This window comes from Vanessa tameamea, chromosome 7 (assembly GCF_037043105.1).
Source record: "Vanessa tameamea isolate UH-Manoa-2023 chromosome 7, ilVanTame1 primary haplotype, whole genome shotgun sequence".
Taxonomy (NCBI): Eukaryota; Metazoa; Arthropoda; class Insecta; order Lepidoptera; family Nymphalidae; genus Vanessa; species Vanessa tameamea.
Genome location: NC_087315.1, coordinates 10755336 through 10776179, shown reverse-complemented (window position 1 = coordinate 10776179; position 20844 = coordinate 10755336). Strand labels below are relative to the sequence as shown.

The 20844-nt window shown below is 31.6% G+C and overlaps 1 non-coding gene across 1 annotated transcript; it reads right to left on the bottom strand.

Annotated features, from left to right (window-relative positions):
* Window positions 1-19285: 19285 nt before the first annotated feature.
* Trnae-uuc (transfer RNA glutamic acid (anticodon UUC)) lies at window positions 19286-19357 on the bottom strand. Its single transcript has one exon. It is a non-coding gene; the product is annotated as a tRNA-Glu (tRNA).
* Between the last annotated feature and the right edge of the window lie 1487 nt (window positions 19358-20844).

Genomic DNA, 20844 nt, shown 5'->3' with positions numbered 1-20844 from the left:
TTTATGAGAGACAATAATACAACATAAAAAAATAAAAAGCATATTTATTTAATTGTAATAGTTAGGCGGACTGGCAAATTGACCAACTGGTGGTAAGCGGTAACACCAAACATAAACATTGGCGCTATAAGAAATATTAACAATTCCTTTCATCGCTTATGTCGAGAAATAGGCGCTGAGCGTTTTCTATCGAATGTATCACGGCGAGTGCTCTGAGGAATTATTCTCTCTAATTCCTGCTTCCCCTTTCCTTCACAGATCTTCACGTGCTGGCTCGCGATGTTACCGCCTAACCGTGACATCGATCCCATTGCGCATAAAGAAATTCAGCAACTTATTTCTTTGTCGCGCCGCCAAAAAATGGAACTTTTTACCAGCACACGTGTTCTCCTCCTCTTATAACCTGAGTGCATTCACACGAGGCGTGAAGAGGCATCTTGCGGGCTGGCATGGCGAGGGTGACTGGTGCAGCTCATTCTAGCTGACTGTACTAGTCGTCTTCGCGTTTGGACTCCACTTCCACTTACCATCAGGTGTAGTGGAGTCATAAGTCTGTCCGGACAATATATCAAAAAAATAATGCGCCACCAGCCTTGCCAACTAAGACGTTTTGTCCCTTTCATCTATAATTAGATTAACTGACCCTGAATACCGTGTAGTGAATAGAATAGATTAGAATAAGTGATTAGTAGTTGGAATATATGTTTCAATCAACAATGACGTGCTCCCTATCTTTTGCCATATAATATGATTTCCAGTATAATATGATTTTTAATAAAATCATATTATACTCGAAATTTGCTGTACTACATATTTGCAACATTAAATAACCATATTAGTTAACCATGTCCAATATTTTGTAGTATTCTTGACTAATCAAATATTTTTAAATACATTTTTTAACTTGGATTTTAAATAATTGCATGCTTAGAATTAATGTTTTTTTTTCTGATGATAGCAAATTTTATTGTGTAATACTTTAATAAAATATTGTATTATAACAGGAAACAATAATAAAAATATGTTTAATATTTTCAATAAAACAATTATTGAAAAAATTGTATTAGCTTGAATGACCTTTTAATTTAGAAATGTTTGCCATAATAGTCCGAGAGCCCAATGGAACAGACACATTAGTAAAATAAAAATGTACATCAAAGTAATTCAAATATTTTTCAACGTGCCGACATGTGGCCAAAAAACCATATTTTTATTTGATCAAGATGTCAATTTCGAATGCGAATTAGTGACGTATAATATTGATTAACGTAACTACTGGCAGTTTTTTTTTATTATACCCCATACGTTTTCGATTGGTTGATAAAAAAAACATAATCATTTAATAAGTCGTCGAATTCTTACTCAATGAAGTTTTTTTTAGTTTGTTAGTTAAATCGTTTAGTTCCAATTTTCCTAGACCAGCTTCAAATGTTATATAATTAGTAGGAAGTTAATTCTGCATTACTTATTTCCTGTAGCAAATTAAATTAAATTAAATTCTAGTTATTGTGGTTTCAGACACTCTCCAACAGCCTGTGTAGTTCTCCAACGAGCAACGGTTATTTTATCGGGTATACTTTCGAGATTATTTTCTCTCACCTAGAAAAAAATATTACCTTGTCAGTATAAATTTTAATTCACTAAATAAATAACAAATAAAATTTCACCGATGTTTATTCGTTGCTTTAAAAGCAAAGTTCTTAAAGAACAATTTACAAATATTGTTAGAAAAACATAAAAAACGAAAATATTGGATAAAGCTACTTTCCCGATGACTCGAGATCCGCGGCAATGTGAACTAAACTATACAGTCGTCTACTACAAGCCGTGTTCGACTCGAGACTGATGGTCGGTTGGTCGGACTGAACTCCCCGCAACCCGTGTATTCCCTTCGCGAAAAAGAGTGGGACGCGTCTTTGTGGATTGAACTAACAATACCTATCCAGGCGCGCTAGTACAAAGTCGGTTTCTTTGTATACTTTTTGCATGACTTATGTCTTTGGATAGAAGAATAAAATCAAATTTTGAGCAAAACCCTTTTCCTTAATAAACCAAAATCAAAATGAATAAGTTACTCTTACTTACTTACTCCCAAGATTCGCCAATAGATGTTTCTGATGTTTTTGATAAAAAAAAAACTAACGCGTCGAAGAACTTCCTTTCTTCAAAGTCTGTTACCAACATTATTTTACAATGCATTGTATGTATAGGCGTAGGTAAGATGAGCAAAGACTGATCGTCGTCAGGGAGTTCAAATGGCAAATTAATTTGTAAAAGAAATCATTAATCATAATTCAATTGAAAAGTGCCAATTTAATACTTTTAATAAAAGTTCGTTATATTTAATATATATTTTGATATAAAATTTGATCCCAAATTTAAACACGTAACAAAAAAGGTTTTCGTTTCGTTGGCATTTCGAATTGGGAATGAATGATATATTTTTTTCAAATACAGAATTTTATTTGTGAGAACATGTTTCAGAATAACATTCAATTACATTCTCTTTTCAAAAGTATACGGACAAGAAAGCACTTAAAAGAAAATAAGTAAAACTAAAGTTTTAAGTTTTATTGAAAAGAAAGATAATAACCACGTAGATAATGCACGAGAAGCTAAAAAATTGTTAGGTAGGTACAAGTACCTCGGTACAAGTTGGCACACCACTCTTTTTATCAGTCTAGGGCATTGATCAAACTCAAAAATTAGTAAATTATAAGTTGAAGTTTGTATTCTTCATTCCATTTTAATCTGCCTCGTTATTACAGGGTTTCTTTCCTGTCAATTTGTTGCAAAGAATTTACTCGTCTAAGTGCTACGTAAGCTAAACCTTCCTCAAAACAAATCGAGCTTGAATTTACAACAGCGTGTTCTAAAGAGTTGTTTTTCTTTTTCTGGACTGTTGAATCTTCTGACAAAATTAAGGGCAACATCAGGGCTAGTTAAATAAAATCGTTTAATAATAAAAATTAACTTTCAGTGTATATACCTAAAATTTAATATTAGTAATGACAGGCAATCTACCAGCCCTGGTCGTTGTTATGTTATAAATATTAAAAAAAGGTATAACCTATATATGTCCCACGGCTAAACTAAAGCCTTTGGAGCTTTAGTCCAGGCGTAGGCCTGGTTGTTCCAACACGTGGCAGAATTTCATAGAAATCAGATACATGCAGGTTTCCTCACGATAATTTTTTTTTCATCGCCGAGCACTAGATTTATTATTTATAACTTCTAAACACGGGGCCATTTTGGTTATATTTTATTATAATATTATTTTTTTTTGTTCAGAACTGTTACTATTCCAAGTTCACCCTCATGGAGCACAGATAAGGTATTATATTAAAACGATCTCTAAATTTAGCTCCTAACCATTTCCCCGAAAGGAGTGGAACCCTTCGCCCAGCAGAGGGAGATTTACATAGATTTATTAGGCTCTTTACTTTAGCGTAAAATTAAAAACCTGTATTATCTTATAAGGTATTTGAAAGACGATAATTTTAAACGATGGTCTGATTTTTTGTACGGTAAAATTTTAACAGATGTAGTCGTTTTCGTTTAAATTCAATTTTATATTTTCAGAAGGATATAATAAGGTCGATTCTTGAATGTCTCTTTCGACTTAAGGACTGCTAATGATATCGCATCCAAACCAAATTTATCGGAAACGATTTTGCATAATGATAGAATTTTATGAAATTCGATTGCGCTGATTTTTACATTTTTGTTATTAATTTTTATCTAATAAAACATATATATTCTTAGTTCGTCTGTTTGTATGGGTCGAATCTTATCAACTTAATGCCAGTTTTAATCAACAAATTGAATTTTGGGTACACTTTGGGTGCTGATATTAATTCAATCTAGAATTTTACTATCTCTTAACTGTAAATATTATTCACTTATCTATATTTTAATTACATGTAACATAACATTTTTTCACAAATTTCTTACTTATACTGTTATACGTTACGCATTATAGGAATATAAATATATTCGTGCTTGACGCTTCTTATTTTTTAGTTTTTTATTTTTTACCCGCGGCTTCGCTCGCGTAGAATATGAATATATTTACAATTTAACTTAATATATTCCGTAAATTTAAGACCTCTTTGTATACCTATGTATGTAACCTATTGTAACCTATGTATGTATACATTGGTGTGTATTTCAGCCCTTAGGGTAGAATATTCCGAAACGCTTAAATGCGAATCAACTCATTTTTAATCGGTAGCCAAAAAATAAAATTTCATGCTTCTAACTTTGAATTGCGGACTTCAAGATTAACCTGTATACGAAATATCAACACCTATTTTTCCCTTTAGACATAAAATATCAAGAAACGCTTAAATACGTATCTACTCATTTTTAATCAGTAGCCCAAAAATAAAGTTTCATGTTTGTTAATTAAAAAATGGCTGACTCCCATAAAAACTTTTAACGCTTATTTCACCACTTAATGGTAGATTATCTAGAAACGCTTAAATACGTATCTACTCATTTTTGATCAGTATCCCAAAAATAAAGTTTCATGTTTCTATCTTAAAAATGACGGACTTCTATACAAACTTTCAACCCTTATATCACCCCCGTAGGGGTAGAATATGCAGAAACAATTAAATAAGTATCTACTCCTTTTTAATCAGTATCCCAAAAATAAAGTTTCATGTTTCTAACTTAAAAAATTCCATACGAACGTTCAACCCCTATTTCACCCATTTAGGGGTAGAATATCCAAAATTCCCTCCCGAGTGGGTGTCATGATATGTTATTTTATAAGTATACAGCCTAAAATATAAGTTTTATGCTTCTAGTTCTAAAAATTCTAAACATGACAACACTTTCAACAACTTACAACATTTCATCCCCCTTTTCAACCCTTTACAGCACTTTTTTCCAAATAAAAAGTTGCCTATGTCCTTTCTCAGGCTCTAGACTATTTGTGTACCAAATTTCTTTTAAATCGGTCCAGCAGTTTTGGCGTGAAAGCGAGACAGACAGACAAAGTTACTTTCGTATTTACAATATTAGTATGGAAGTATGGATTGTTATTTCAATCGCTAGAGAGCTCCGATAATAACCAAGTCCGATCACTGCTAAATTCAAAGTGCTACAGGGAGAACCGTGGCTTCCGACCTCCGACGCGCCTATAGCACGCTCCCGCCGCCACGGCCGGCCGGTACCACCGCAAATGCTACGTTCCACTTTTTAAATCTGTAATATCTTCGAAAATATTCATTTAAATCATATGCTGTAAAGGGCCATATAGATCAATATTAAATCAACAATGTATTTAAGGTATTTCATTGGATAAGGATTAATGCTGTATAGATTAAAATCGCTTCGAAAATTAGCCAATATTTGTGGTAAAAAATAAATAACAAAAAAATGTTATTGTGGGTTATCACTTACAGATAGACACATACCATCGCGGACTTTTTTTGTAGACATTTTTAAGGTGTACAATTCTGTAGTACATTATTTTGATCTATCTAGTAGTGTTCAGCCAGCGTTTACAATGTAAGCTCAAAAAATGTATAAATTTACGACATCACATTAGAAACTTTTAAAATTATCAGTGTTACTTAAGTATATTGTCTATGTATTATATACAAAAAACTTTCCTCTCGAATCACTCTATCTATTAAAAAAAACCGCATCAAAATCCGTTGCGTAGTTTTAAAGATTTAAGCGTACAAAGGGATATAGGGACAGAGAAAGCGACTTTGTTTTATACTATGTAAAGATATAATTCTAAAATAAAAGTAAGCCTAAAGTTGCTAAGTTACTCCCTATTATATCAGCTATCTGCCAGTGAAAGTCCCGTCAAAATCGATCCAGCCATTCCAGAGATTAGCGGGAACAAACAGACAGACAGACAAAAATTGTAATAAATGTTTTTTGTATATGTACCGTGTATATACATATACATTTAGTAAAAAGCGGTTATTTTAATTTTATAAAAAGACGCTCCAATACTATACCGTAATAAAATATAATAAATAAAAGGAATCTTCTGTGGACTAAGAAGAATTTTTCTATCGCAATAATACGAATATTCATATTTAATATTCATTTTACCGCGCCCGACAAGCATATGATCGATTGTTCTCAATGACAATAGAAATAAAATGTTACGAAACACAATTAATATAGTTAAATGATATGTTCCACAATTTTTTTTGGGTAATATTAATATATCATTTTCTATTCAAATAACAATTTATCAAAACATTATTTCAACAAACCCGTTTAAATAATTGAAAACGGAGTAAATAGAAATTCCCTATTGGATTCCATCGATTCATCGAAATACGTTGCGACGTCGAATGATTCATTGTACATTTTAAAACTTTTCACTTCAGATAAGGATTCACGAAATTGTTACAAACTTCAGCTTTTTGAGCGAATGGGACGATTGAAGTTGGAAGAAAATGTCTAAAATGAATGCAAGACATTCTGAAGGGTCTACTAACATTTATTTTTAATCTTTCAATAGTAACAAGGTTTACTAATTTTGTTTATGACTAGACAGACATAATTATGTTATATGTATATATATTTATAGTGATAGAGAAGATGTTGCCTTTACGAGACACACAGCAGATATACCCTTAGCCGTTACGGTACACGAGTCGGTCTTACCTAAAGGTCTACAAATAGATTTTACACTTTTTTACATACAAGCTTTTTTTACACAAGCAACATTACTGGTATTTTTTTTCTGTTAACTCGCAACCTATATAGCTTAAAATTCTTTATTAAAGATTAATTATAAACATTATTCGATATTAAAAATAGTCAATTTCTTATTCGTTAGTGGCAATATTGGTTTGTGAGACACGTGAAACTATTATTTACTTTAGTGTTGTCCTCCTAACCGAGATCTGCTACAGCTGCCACTCGCAGTCACGCTAATTGCGCAAAACATTTTATCGTGCAGAAGAGTTTGCACAAACACAAGAACACTCTTTTAATTGTGTTATGAGGCACTGGTGTGTAAACACTGTCAACTATCAAACTCCGGGCTGCTACTAATAATTTTTGACAGAAAACCCAATTTTATAACTGGAATGATGCTGCTCTTTATAAGTTTGCCTAAAATAGCGATCGATCGAGGTTCAATCATGTATTAAGTGCATCATTATTTAATATATTATGTATTATTATCTTATTAAGATTATAAGCCATATAATGTAGCGAAAGGATCGTCCTCACATCACCAGTTATTAAAACGGATCAGACAACATGACAAAGTTGTCTTTAAATCCCAAAACTCTACAGTGATCCATTTAAATTATTTGAATTTTGAGATTATTGTTTTTTTTTTTCGCTTCTATTGGTCGAAATATCAAGAGTAAAAGCTTCATCTTTCAACAGAAATGAAATTATGAAGGTTGATGATTTAAACGAAAATTCAATGCAAAATAAAGAAAACTGAATAAAATTAACATATTTGAAGGAGTTGATTTAATGCGAGTCATTCACGAACTTTTATAAGGATGACCTTCTACTGGTTCCAACAAGCTATATTATATCATATAATTATGTAATATCACCAATATAGTTTCTTTAAAATGTAATCATAATTATATACAATTGCGTAATAAAATTTATCATTGTTAATGTTTGATCTGACTAATCTATACGCAAAATTAAGTACGTCATATTTTTTGTCATGACGCACACACGTACTTCAGTGGATCTGTAATTTCCATCTGATTTTGTCGGGTTATAATATATACTAGCATGTGTCCTGCGCAGATAATTTATTTTTGAAATAAGTTGCTTGGCCGGAATTCGGTGCTGTCGACATTCATAGAATGGAATAAACCATCAGCCACGAGATATTTTTTCTATACAAATACAACTTTGCACAACGGCTCTGGTTTAAGAGAATTACTTTCTTTTAATAAAAATATCTTTAAACATAATTAGTGTATGTTATACTTTAATTAAAAATAGGGACTTGGTTGTTAGTACAAATCCGTGACCGTTAGATAATTATGAATTGTTCTATATTTAAAATTCTCTATAAATATAACACAACGGAAAAATGATGCTAGTTTTCTTGCCACCATTCCACGCAGTAATTATTTATACAGTAACTATTTTTAATTCATAGTTTTATATAGTTAAGGACTTATTGTTAATAATTTTGATGAAAATAAATAATTAAAAAATGGCATTATTATTGTATAATATGATAAAAAATATATGAAAAAAAACTTAAATCATTCCTCTGGAAGAATGAAAGATGTTCGATAAATGGTAGCGCTTTGTAGTTGTGCACTGAATGGTCTAACGTCTTGGAACCGTAGCGGAAAGACGTTTAGTCTGATTAATATTGTTAATTGCTTTTTACACATGAGAACTAGACAATGATTCTGGAGAAAGAGGTGTATAAAACAAAATCGGATAGCAACAATATTGTGAAGTAATTGTTCAATGTAATTTCAGACTGGATAAAAAATCAAGCAAGCACCAAAATCTTTTGCCAGATTTTGGTGCTTGCTTGCAGATTTTACAGTCTTGGTAGATATAGAGAGATATATAAGTTTTAAAGCTATATGACCATGATAAATGCTTATTTATTTATAAATGCTTATTTATCATGGTCATATAGCTGCAATATTACCTATATAATCTCTACATTATCTCTATATTTTTATTCATAGATATCTTATAGAAACCATTACATTTTTTTTTTTTATTTTGAAAGCTTGTTCTAAGATTGAGTAACGATGACCATGCCTGATCATGTCAATATCTTTAATATCTGGTTACCGTGTATTCGATTTTAAAGAATATGTCAAGTTATCGAGAAAAAAGTACATTTTCATAATATTATTAAGTATATTATGTATTTTAATATAAGTAACCGCTTATAATTCGAAAAGACTTTACTACTTTTTTTCATAAATATATTAATAGGCACGTGATGGGCGACCAGACTTATTTCAAATGCAAATATTAAGGGGGAAACGTGATTGCTCGATGACGCTAACTCAGATTTATGTCAGCATTACTAACTTTTGGGCTTCAGAGGCGATTCGTTTAGACCCATATAATGTTGAGGTTCCGACGTCATTTACATCTGCTTCGGATTTTATATGATTACGTAGAAAAATTGCATTTTCCAAAACACATATACTGTCGGCATTTTTCTATATAATTTGATCGACGAAATTGTTAAGATTTCTGTGTTCAATGTGGGTTTAGTTCATCTACCAAATTTATATATTCAAAGCTAATAAAACTACGACTGGTTCGAAAAAAAAAACATCAGCCGATATATTTTTACAAAGCTCATAATTACAACTTTACAAATTAGTTTAACCCAAAAAAAATATTTCACCGCGTAACTAGAAAAGAGCCGAGATGGCCCAGTGGTTAGAACGCGTGCATCTTAACCGATGCTTTCGGGTTCAAACCCAGGCAGAATTCGGCAGGCAAATTTCTATCATTTTCTTATTGCCTCCACTGCTGGCAAGAGAGTGGTTTATTTTATGCCCAGAAGATCGGAATTGCAATTTAATGGGAAAATGCTGCTAGCATACTTGTCACCTATTCTCTCTCGAAGGCTCTACTCGTTGCTGACTGTACTCGTATTCGTCTTACGCACACTACGACATGTTTTATTCAAGAAAGACACACACTAAACTTTTCTTTATTTCTTCATAGACATTAATAAATTACATACATACGTAAATGAATTGTTTCCGTACTGTTGTTACATCATATTATTTATAATATTAATAATATATTTTTAATATACCTACATTTTATTGCCAGACAGCATCACAAACTGAAACTCACGCATATGCATGCCGATAATACTTTTATGTGGAGGAGATCGCTTTCGTAAGTGAATAGGTATTTGTAATTTTTATTTGTGTATACTTAATTAAGTTTCAATATACCTAAATAAATACTTTTACAGTAATGTAATACCTATGTAAGAAAATAATATCCACACCAATATTTTACAATTTTACATAGTAAAAAGTAGTAACTACTTCGATAACTTATTTGACGATTCTTCTTATCTTTGCTATGAAATAATTCGAAAGTACTCGTAACAATAATTAAATAAAATAAGTTTCATTTTGATTATTCACAGTAGATACTTCTAAACAACAATTTTAATGAAGTGTGCTTTGAATTTGAATATTTTTACTTTGATACACAAATTTAAAGCCAAATAATTATAATAAATTAGTATTTCATCAATTCTATATCAATTTCAACTTTACGAATTAGTTTAAATATGAAATTGTTTGATCAGAATCTACACTGCTACCAAGTCCAGTAGGTGCAATTAATCTCGCAATATCAAATGCACACTGCATTATAAAGACTAATAAATAAAAATTGATTTACAATTTACATTATTGCAACAATAGCTGTCCTTTAAAAGTGGCTGTGACATACGGACGGACTTGCGGACACACGAATCTATAAGGGTTTAGTTTTTTGACATTTGGCTTAAAAAAGACGTATTGACTTGGAACACGAGATGAATATTAAATAAGCTCAAGAAAATTCACCAGATATAATAAACAGTAAAAACAGGGATAGGTTTATGAAGTACTGTACTGAAATAGTTTAGATTATTTATATTAAGAAATAACACTGATTAAGATAAAGTATGATAACAGTATAATATACACGTTATAATCTATATCATCCATATAAATTTAAGATGTAGATAAAAGAATACGTAGAATTAATTAAACTGTAAAATATAGAGTACTCTAAGTTAATACATATGTACAAATTTTGCCTGATTTGAACTGCTTTTCTGATACTAAAAATTGTAAAGCTCATTTTACATTGTAAAATAATAATAAAGTAGACTTATTTTAAATTCAAACAGAATATGATTAAAAATATTGTAACAAAGCCGACAAATGGGGGTTTTATCCAGTAAGAGTCTGGCACTGCCTGGGTCCACCATACCCAGGCGTCCATTGAGGATATCCCCCATTTTTCTAGAATTGTCACGGTAAAAAATGAATCTGACTACGTTAGCGGTTTTTTTAAACATGATGTATAAAAAAACACTAAGGCCACCAGTAATAATAAGACTACTTAATTTTCTTATAAATAAATAATCTTTGCTAGGGCTACGTAAAGGCCACCATCACATATTCTACTGCCAAACAAGACCTTCACATATCTAACTGAGACTGTGCGGGGTGAATGAGGCGGCGTAATGACAGGCACAAGAGACATTTGTAGTTCACTTAGTTCTCATGATCGTTGTCGCATCAACGATGTAAGAAACGATTAATATTTCTTATAATGCCAATATCTAGGAGCAGTGGTGACCACTTACCATCGGATGGCCCATTTGCAAATCTGCATATTTAAATCAAATCATTTTCAATATAGATGCATTACACTTACTTATTGATTGACAAATTAGAAACTACCCTTGACTCGGAAAATAAAATACCCTGACCTGAGATGAACCAGCGACAGAAAGTCAGCGTATAACAGTAAACAAATACGTATATAAAAAAATCCCTGGTAGCACACTTCTATCACTATTCTAACAAATTATTTATTAATTAATTAACATACCGACAGAGCAATTGAAAACCCTCCAAGGTAACAAATGTAATTATTCGGTATGAAATCAATAAGTATTCATAGACCCGAACTTTGGACCAAGTTAAATTAATTTAGTTCGCTGTATATTGGACTAGCTATTACTCGCAATTTTGTTTCTATAATAAATAAAAAAAAAAAAACATAATAAAGAAATACAAAATGACTGTATTAAGTACTGTACTGTAAGTAAATATGATTTAAAATGTAATGATAATTAAATACATAAACATTTGTTGCATAGAAATCTTACGACTACTTACTGCATTTCAGTTTATACATTATTATTTATTTATGTTATTACTTAGCGAGTAATGTAAAATAGGTATAATTATTTAATAATTCGTGCTACGGAAGCGAAAGGACCGCTAAGTTCTAGACCCTGCCACCCGGGGATCTGTACCCAATACCTCAGGATTAGTGGCCTCATAATATTTGTTATTCGATTTGTTGGACACATGTTGATGCAGAACTATTATAGCTTGCATTTAAAATTCTTGAATGACTCGTAGAGTATCTATCTGCAACAATTATTTTCAACATCTAAAAATGTTGTTAGATAACTTTTTAGTAATACTCAATCCTTTGTGACGTAATAGGATTTTCTTTAAGGCTAAAAGGTTTTTCTGTCTCATTAGCATCATTAGCAGCCTGTAAATTTCCCACTGCTGGGCTAAAGGTCTCCTCTCCCTTTGAGGAGAAGGTTTTGGAGCATATTCCACCACGCTGCTCCAATGCGGGTTGGCGGAATACACATGTGGCAGAATTTCGTTGAAATTAGACACATGCAGGTTACCTCACGATGTTTTCCTTCACCGCCGAGCACGAGATGAATTATAAACACAAATTAAGCACATGAAAATTCAGTGGTGCCTGCCTGGGTTTGAACCCGAAATCATCGGTTAAGATGCACGCGTTCTAACCTTCTAATTTTCTGTCTATGTTTAATTAATTAGTGAGTTCAGGGAACATAAATCAAGCTGAGCGGAGTAACGTTACTTGCGATTCTTTTCGTCCGGTTAATTTTCGCAATAGTCGCGTCATTACGCCCGCTCGTCTGAGAATCCATTGGGTTTATTGAATTATTTTTATTTTCATTCCTAGGCATTGTAAAATTAAGAAGTTTCAGACTCAAATTATTAGTGTCACAAATTACTGTCAAATGAAATTCGAAATTCAAACTTTATGAATTTTAAATGACAGTTCTCGTTAATAACGTAAGAGAAAAAGAAATTAGGTAAAAAAATACTGAAGGATTACACGCGTTCGTTACGTGATTATACGCACAGGGCACTAGCGTGACCCAAAGTAATTGAATTTCCTTTTTTAGATATTGGATAAAAAAATGTACATATTACGTTCAGTTATTTTAAAAATTGAAAACAGATAATGACTCATACGTAATTTCGCTTTTTTTTTTTGTTCTTTATGTTCAATTTTTTATATAGTATATTTTTCTATTAACTTATTTCATATAATAATTTTTTTTTTTTCTGTATTGCTCTTATTTTATTGAATTTTGTGTCCAATTCGTATTATTCATAATTAGTCTTAGTTATTCAAAACGTGAGTTATTATGGTATTATCGTTTTAAATTATTTATATTGTTTTGTTTGTACTGATTGAATTACGTTATATTTGTATGTTTTTGTTTTTGTCTGAGTTGTTATTTCTCGAATCGGGTGATTCGTTATCATTGTTATTTTTTTTATGTAATAGATAGGCGGATGGGTAATCACCACCGCCCATTGATATTGGCACTGTAAGAAATATTTATTATATCACACGAATGCGCTATTAATCTTGGAAGTTAAGATGTTACGTGCCTTCAAACAGGAACACAACAATATTAAGTATTATTTGTTTGTAGAATATCTGATGAGTGGGTGGTACCTACCCAGATGTTTCATTGCGGCACGCTGCTCCAATGCGGTTTGGTTGAGTCGCATACATTGAAATATTTATTCTAAGCTATAAAAATTATGACATAAATGGACGCAGTAACTATCAAATTAATTTAAATCTTATTTGTCATCGAAATATAATTTTGATCCAGCATCGAGTTTGAAGCGTCACTTGTGCATAATTCATCCCCGTTCAACCTTATTACAGGTCACTGAGACAGATTAAATAATGACGGCCATTTACTAATCTCCTTTTATAATGATTAATGACTATGTACTTACTTTTACAATGTCGATAAGTAAGCTTAATACTTAGTGCTGAAACGTTTTACTTTTTATATAAAGAAAACATATACTTACACGAATTCATTTGTTATAATCTATTATAATACAGTTATTTTTTACACGCTTATATTAGCTTCACTTGTAACTATGTATGTAAGAAAATTTTGGAATCTTAATTTGACACACTTCCCGGTCTTCGATTAGGATGAAATTTTGCACACGCTCAGAGTTCTAATGACAATACATGACTAGCTAAAAAACGTCATTACAAATCCAATATGGCGGCCTCCCCAAGATGGCGGACAGGCTATTTGAAATGCACTCCCATGATATGGGTATCAAATGAAAGGGTTTGCTTTTGTAATTTTTAGTGCGTGCTAAAATCGTGTTTTTAAGTTTTTTAAACTATTATTTTTGGACAAAACGCTCTAATAGTAATTTTTAGTGCGTGCTAAAAGCGTGTTTTTTAAACTATTTTATTATGAAATAAATTCTATGGAACGGAACGAAGTATTAAAGGTTCTCTCGTGCTCTTTGTTACGTTTATAATAATCGTTTCTTGGACAGCTACTAGAAATAGTGATGTTCTATTATGAAGGTATAATACGCTGTGCGTATTACAAATAACAGCGTATAAACATATTACAATCGAATACTTATCTTAATTAAAACGATAGAGAAAAAATAAAGAACTATCAATATTTAAAAAAGGAAAATATTGTAAAGCTCTGATTCAACTTCACACGTTAGTACGTCTTACAAATGAATTTTGAATCAGACAAGCCTTTTTTCATTGTTTTGATATGATTAGTGTTATAAATATCATAAGACAGTGAAAATAGTTTTCGAAGATTTTATGACAAGTTCCGCGAGAGAACAAAGGATTTAAAAAAATATATCTTATATTTATATATTTAAATCTAATTAAAATTATTAAGATGAAAATAAATGAAACAGACTTTCATGTTTCGATGGAATGCGTGATCTTACATTGACAATGTCTACCCAAGACATTCATATGTCATTGAGATCATTCCAAGTTAAATAGCGACGTTTTTCTGGTATTACTTTGGTAAAGCATTCTTCTTTTCCTTAATTCAACTTTGTCTCGCAATTCTTCACAGATTTAAATTTATTAATACGCCAATATAAAGGGCTAACATAACTATGTTGAAATTAAATATAAACTATTTACTTGGCGGTAGGACTTGTGCAAGCCCGTCTGGGTAGGTGCCACCTACTCATCAGATATTCTACCGCCAAATAACAGTACTCTGTATTGTTGTGTTCCATTTAGAAGGGTGAGTGAGCCAGTGTAATCACAGGCACAAGGGACATAACATCTTAGTTCCCAAGGTGGTGGCGCATAGGTGAAGGAATGGTTAATATTTCTTACAGCGTCTTTGTCTATGGGCGGTAGAGACCACTAGCCATCAGGTGGCCCATATGCTCCGCCAACCAATGCCATAAAAAAAACAATATAAAATTGTTTTATACATCGTTTACTTATCACACTATACGATGAGGCTTCAATCAATCACGTCAAACATGAATTTTATAATATAACTGACCAAGATGGATGGCTTCAAACGTCACGTCCTGTCTTAAGATGTTCAAAGACGTGAAGCGAAAACTTACATTCGCTTATTTTACATGCGTCATGTTATGGTCGAATAAAATCTTCTTTTCTGTTAGTTTTATGATAGAAATAATTTTTAGAAAAAGTAATCATAAATTTAACTGCACATATTTTGTTATACATTACTTTAATTAAAAATACAATATGGAATGGCTCGGTGGTAAGAGTTGCCCAAGCCCATATGGGTAGGTACTACTCACTCATCAGATATTTTACAGTCGAACAGAAACATTGTACAACTAAGTATTGGGTCCTGACTGAGCCAGTGTGACTACAGACAGAAACGTCACTCTGGTCCCAAGGTGGGTTGCTCATTAGCGATGTAAGGAATGGTTAATATATCTTACAATGCCGATATCTACAGGCGGTGGTGACCACTTACCATGAGGTAGCCATCCGCCTACCTAAGTTGTAAAAAATACATTGTAGAAAAGTATATTCGGTAGAGTTGGTATGTGAATACCGGTGATAATTTCGCTGACATTGAAATATTACTATCTCTTTCTAAAATATAATAAAACGAATACCGTAAATATTCCTGTCAAAATTAAGATATTTTACGCGATATAATCAATGCGAAATTTAACCGAATAGATTCCAATAAAAGTAAACAAAAACTTTTGTAATAAAACATTGTTTAACTTTATTAATATTGATGCTGGAACGAAAAAGTTCTTAGAAGATATTAATAACATTGTATTCTACGTAACCTCGCACTTACATGTCAACCAATTCAGTTGAAAGTAACTGTTTTTAATAAAAACAAACAAAATAATAAACGCGTGTATTTGAAAATCGAGCCTCTTTCGCTTTCACATGCAATGCTTAAGTAATTTAATAATAATCTCAGCTTTCCATATAAACGAGTATTCTTAGACAAATCCACCTCTCGCACAATTACATTCTGGAAATTGAAAGAAGACTACTCGCTTTTATAGTATATTTATTAATAATCTGTAAAAGTTTTAATCAAAAAATGATAACAATATTGTATGTCTCATACTATAGAAAATAACAAAAACAAAATAGTTAGTTCGTATGAATGATTTAAATATATTTTATTTGAAAAATATTAGAATTACAGTATATATATTTTTTTCGATTTATAAAATCTCACCTTTCATTTACAATTTTTTTATTTTAGAGGTGGCAAACGAGCAAGAGGGTCACCTGATGGAAAGTGACTACCACCGCCCATGGACATCTGCAACACCGGGGTGCTTGCAGGTGCGTTGCCGGCCTTTCAGGAAAGAGTACGCTCTTTTCTTGAAGGTTCCCAAGTCGTATCAGAAAAAAAAAAAATCACCGAGAGGCGTTACGTAACTAAATCAAAGTTCGTTTTGATTCTATAAATAAATTTATATGTCAACTAATGAATTTAAAACACAATCTCATATTAAATAACGTTTATTAATCTATCCTTCTTATCCTCGTGTAGCAACGCAAACACCTATTTATTTTTATGAGTTTAGTCTTTATTTGTTTACCCAGAAGTAATTCCGCGTCGTGCCTAAGGGCGTAAAACGAGGCTACGCCACATTATAACACTGAGAAAAATAGATGGTTCTATTTTTGAAAATATTGTTCCGAATATTTATTTATTTTCTGCACATATAATACAACGACTTCTAAAAGTTAATAAAGTTTGTTACAATAGTTTCTAGCCGGCGAGTTCAATATATCTTTATTTGTCTTGAAGAGAACTAGAAAATATAAGTGGTCTTCAATATAAAATTTTTTAATCTTCAATGTTGTGGAGATATCTTAGTTTGCAATCAATTTTCCGTGCCGTCTGAAAAAAAAAACATCGAACTACCAAACTGAATCAAAATAATGGAAAGATACATAAAATAAACGAAGAATTTGTGGAGATCAGTTAGTTAAAAAAATAAAATAAACAAATGTTTTCATTTTGGTAGTTTTCACAAAAGATAATCAAATCCTGTTTAGACGACCATACACGCTAGGCTGGACCTGACGGGTTTGCTTGTAAAGTGTCAATCGCTAGTTAAATGTAAGTTTAGTAGAGCAGACAAGTAGCGCTAAGCCTATACAAACTGTTAGTTAAAACGATACACCTGTCAGTGATATTTTTGTTTCAAATTCAAACGAAGATACTGTGAAAAGTGTTGGTGGTAATCATCTCTAGAAATTATCGGTCTACTAAAGCCGCAAAAGCAGTTTTCACAGTTAAACTGCACAGATATATATATGCACTGACAAAATATCAAAATTCATATTTTTACAGGTTGCCTGTACAGTTGTGCAACGGACACGTTCTAGTTTACCTTTACTGTTCAACTGATTAACCTGTCAGGTACACCCTAGCGTCTATGGCCACCTTAATAATACTTACGTCTAGTAAGGATTGCTATCAACTTTAATATTGATGACGTCCTTCTGACTGGTTGAAGCATCAACGGCCATTCACAACATAGACTACCACTCTGTGCCGTAGATATTATAATGCACAAGTGAGCACAAAGCGCAGTTGCTCTGTTCACTCATCCTCTTAATACGATAGGATGACAATCTGTTTTGATTAATAAGCCAGTAGACTCAGGTGCAGAGCACATATTACTATAGCTTTGTTCAAGCCTATCTGGTTAGGTACCACCCACTCAACAGATATTCTACAACAAACAGCAAGACTTAGTATTATGCGTTGCAGTTTGAAAGGTGTATCAATGTAACTGCAGGTAGGTAGGTAGGTTAATATTTCTTAGAGCGCCAATTCTATAGCCATTCGTGACTTATATACATCATAAATTAAAAAAGCAACGTACAAATATATTATATATATTTTATTAGAAAGTCAATGTACATTCCTAGGTATATAGTAAGCATATTATATGAGAAAAGAAAATTGTTATTAAAACATTGTAACATCGTGTACATATTTACAGGATAACTCATGAAGTATATAAAAAACTATATAAAAAAAATTGAATTGGTTTTTCGCTAAGATACTATAATAAAAAAAATACTTGTATGTCTAGCGCTGCGTAAATCTATAAACGGAATGTACGGTGGAATTGTTAATGTAAAACTATCTAGTATGTCTCAATATAGGTCTACCCGTGCAAAGTTGCGGAGCCAAAGTTTTGTAATAAACTTGGCTGGGTTTAATTTAATAGTTTGATAGATTTAGATTAAAAGGGATACTTCACTTAATTCATAATAATAGATAACTATACTGGAATCCATGCGATTTGGTGATTATGTTGGAATTATTTTAATTCCATGATTCTGCATTTTCAAATAAATTATATTTTAAAAACAATCCCTTTTTTTTATAAAAAATGCTCGTATGTAGCAAATCCGTCAGTAGGTACTCATCAGATATTCAACCGCTAAACAGAAATATTTAGTTTTGAGGTTCGAGCTCAGACCTAAGGGACATACAATCTTATTTTCCAAGGTTAGTGACGTATTAACGCTGTAAGGTTGGTTGTACCGCCACCACCGCCAATGTATATAACGGTGGTGAACATTCACTATAAGGTGGCCCATATATCAAACTGCCGACCTATATTAAATAAGAAAAAAAAAATACAGCAAAGACTTAAAGTAGTATATACAAATACAAATTTAAAATATCTTCTACACAAGCAATGTCTACTTATATTTAAAAAGTATTTATATGATCATGTTTATTTGCGAATTGAACGAGAAGGGCCTCACAAACTCATCCTTCCTTGTTCTGTTTACTTTGTTCTACGATCGGTAAATTTTTGATGTTATCCGTCATTAAGAGAACGCTTTGTAAGCATTATATATTGAATATGATTTATTTATTAACGACTGAAATAAAAATACAACTTGTAGCAGAAGCTTTAATTTCCCGTACCGGGAATCGAACCCGAGCCTCCTGGGTGAAAGCCAGGTATCCTAGCCACTAGACCATACGGGATGTGAAAATTTTAACGAAGTTCTGAAACAAATACTAAACAGTGATAATTGTATTATAACGTTGAATCTTGTTTAATAATATTCCAACAAAAAAACAAATAATTTTAGAACTTAAGCCCGATGATGGAAATTTGTTTTTACTGAAAACTGCAAAACGATACAATTTTGTTTGGCGAATTTCTTATCTATTTATTATTCAATTATTTATCGTTCAAAAGTAAAATGTGTGTATAAGATTTCAATTATTATTGATTTGTATTTGAATTTCATGTAGTCGTGTAAAAAGATGTTTCATGTACTTCTCATTCCTAATATATACAGGGTTATTGCTAATTCGACGTATTCCCGTTAGTGGGTGATAGGGGTGACTATTTGCGATAATTTTAACCCCCATATGCATTATGCAAAAGTGAACCATTTTTTGAGTTATCGCGTTTTTTAGATTTTTTCAGTAGTTAAGTCACAACTTAGAAAAAGTATGCGACTTTGCGTTCGCAATAGGGGAAGTCACTTCGAGCAAGAACTAGGCTAAATTACAAAACATCTTAATTGTAACTTAGCTACTGAACTGTTTATGTATCTAAATTTTATTTTAAATAAAATGGTTTAAATTTTTATCTTTATGTTGATAATCCAGTCGTATAAATTATATTGAGAAATAAATTTATTGGCATATTTATTAAAGATAATAATCGGACTGTTTGATTATTATTATCAGGCCTTATTTTTAAATTTCGAGAAGAATTATGTGTTACGATGTGGAAGCAAATTGTTTTAAGTATGCTAAGATAAATAAATATGTTCATAAACGTCTTTGGGAGTAAACACGGTATTTGTTTCCATAATATGATTCCACGGTTACTTTTAACTTAGCCTAATAAAAATAAAAAAAAAACCTTTGATAAATAAGGCATATTACTCAATACAAGATCAAAAGCGTGGACTATTATTATTAGTATTTAATAATTTCTAACCAGGATATTTAAAAAAACATATTGTTCTTTACTGACATACTCTGTAATTAAAATGGGGGAAAAGAGTAACTACTGAGTTTCTTGCCGATTCTCGATAGAATCTACTTTCCGAACCGGTGGTAGCTCTACATATAATTCAATATTGTAACATGTTAAACAAAAGTGTTTTCATCAGTCTACTTGAATAAGGAATATATTTATTTTGTATTTTACTTTGATTAAAATAACATCTCATCAATGGAAAGGAAAAAAGACTAAAACACCAAAATTTTACTTTTGGGAAATGAGATTTAAAGTAAAATTAGTAAGCCTCTTTTTTCAAAAGTACCATTTTGGCGTTCCTTTCCATTCACGATATATACAAGTGGTTACATAATGAGTACAGCGCTTTCAAACGAACCTACCTGTTGACCAAAACTGGTTGTGTTATTAAAATAACAACATGACTTTTATATACTAGAACATAATCCTTAATGATTGTTATTTGATTAGGAACTTCGTTGATCTTGTCAAC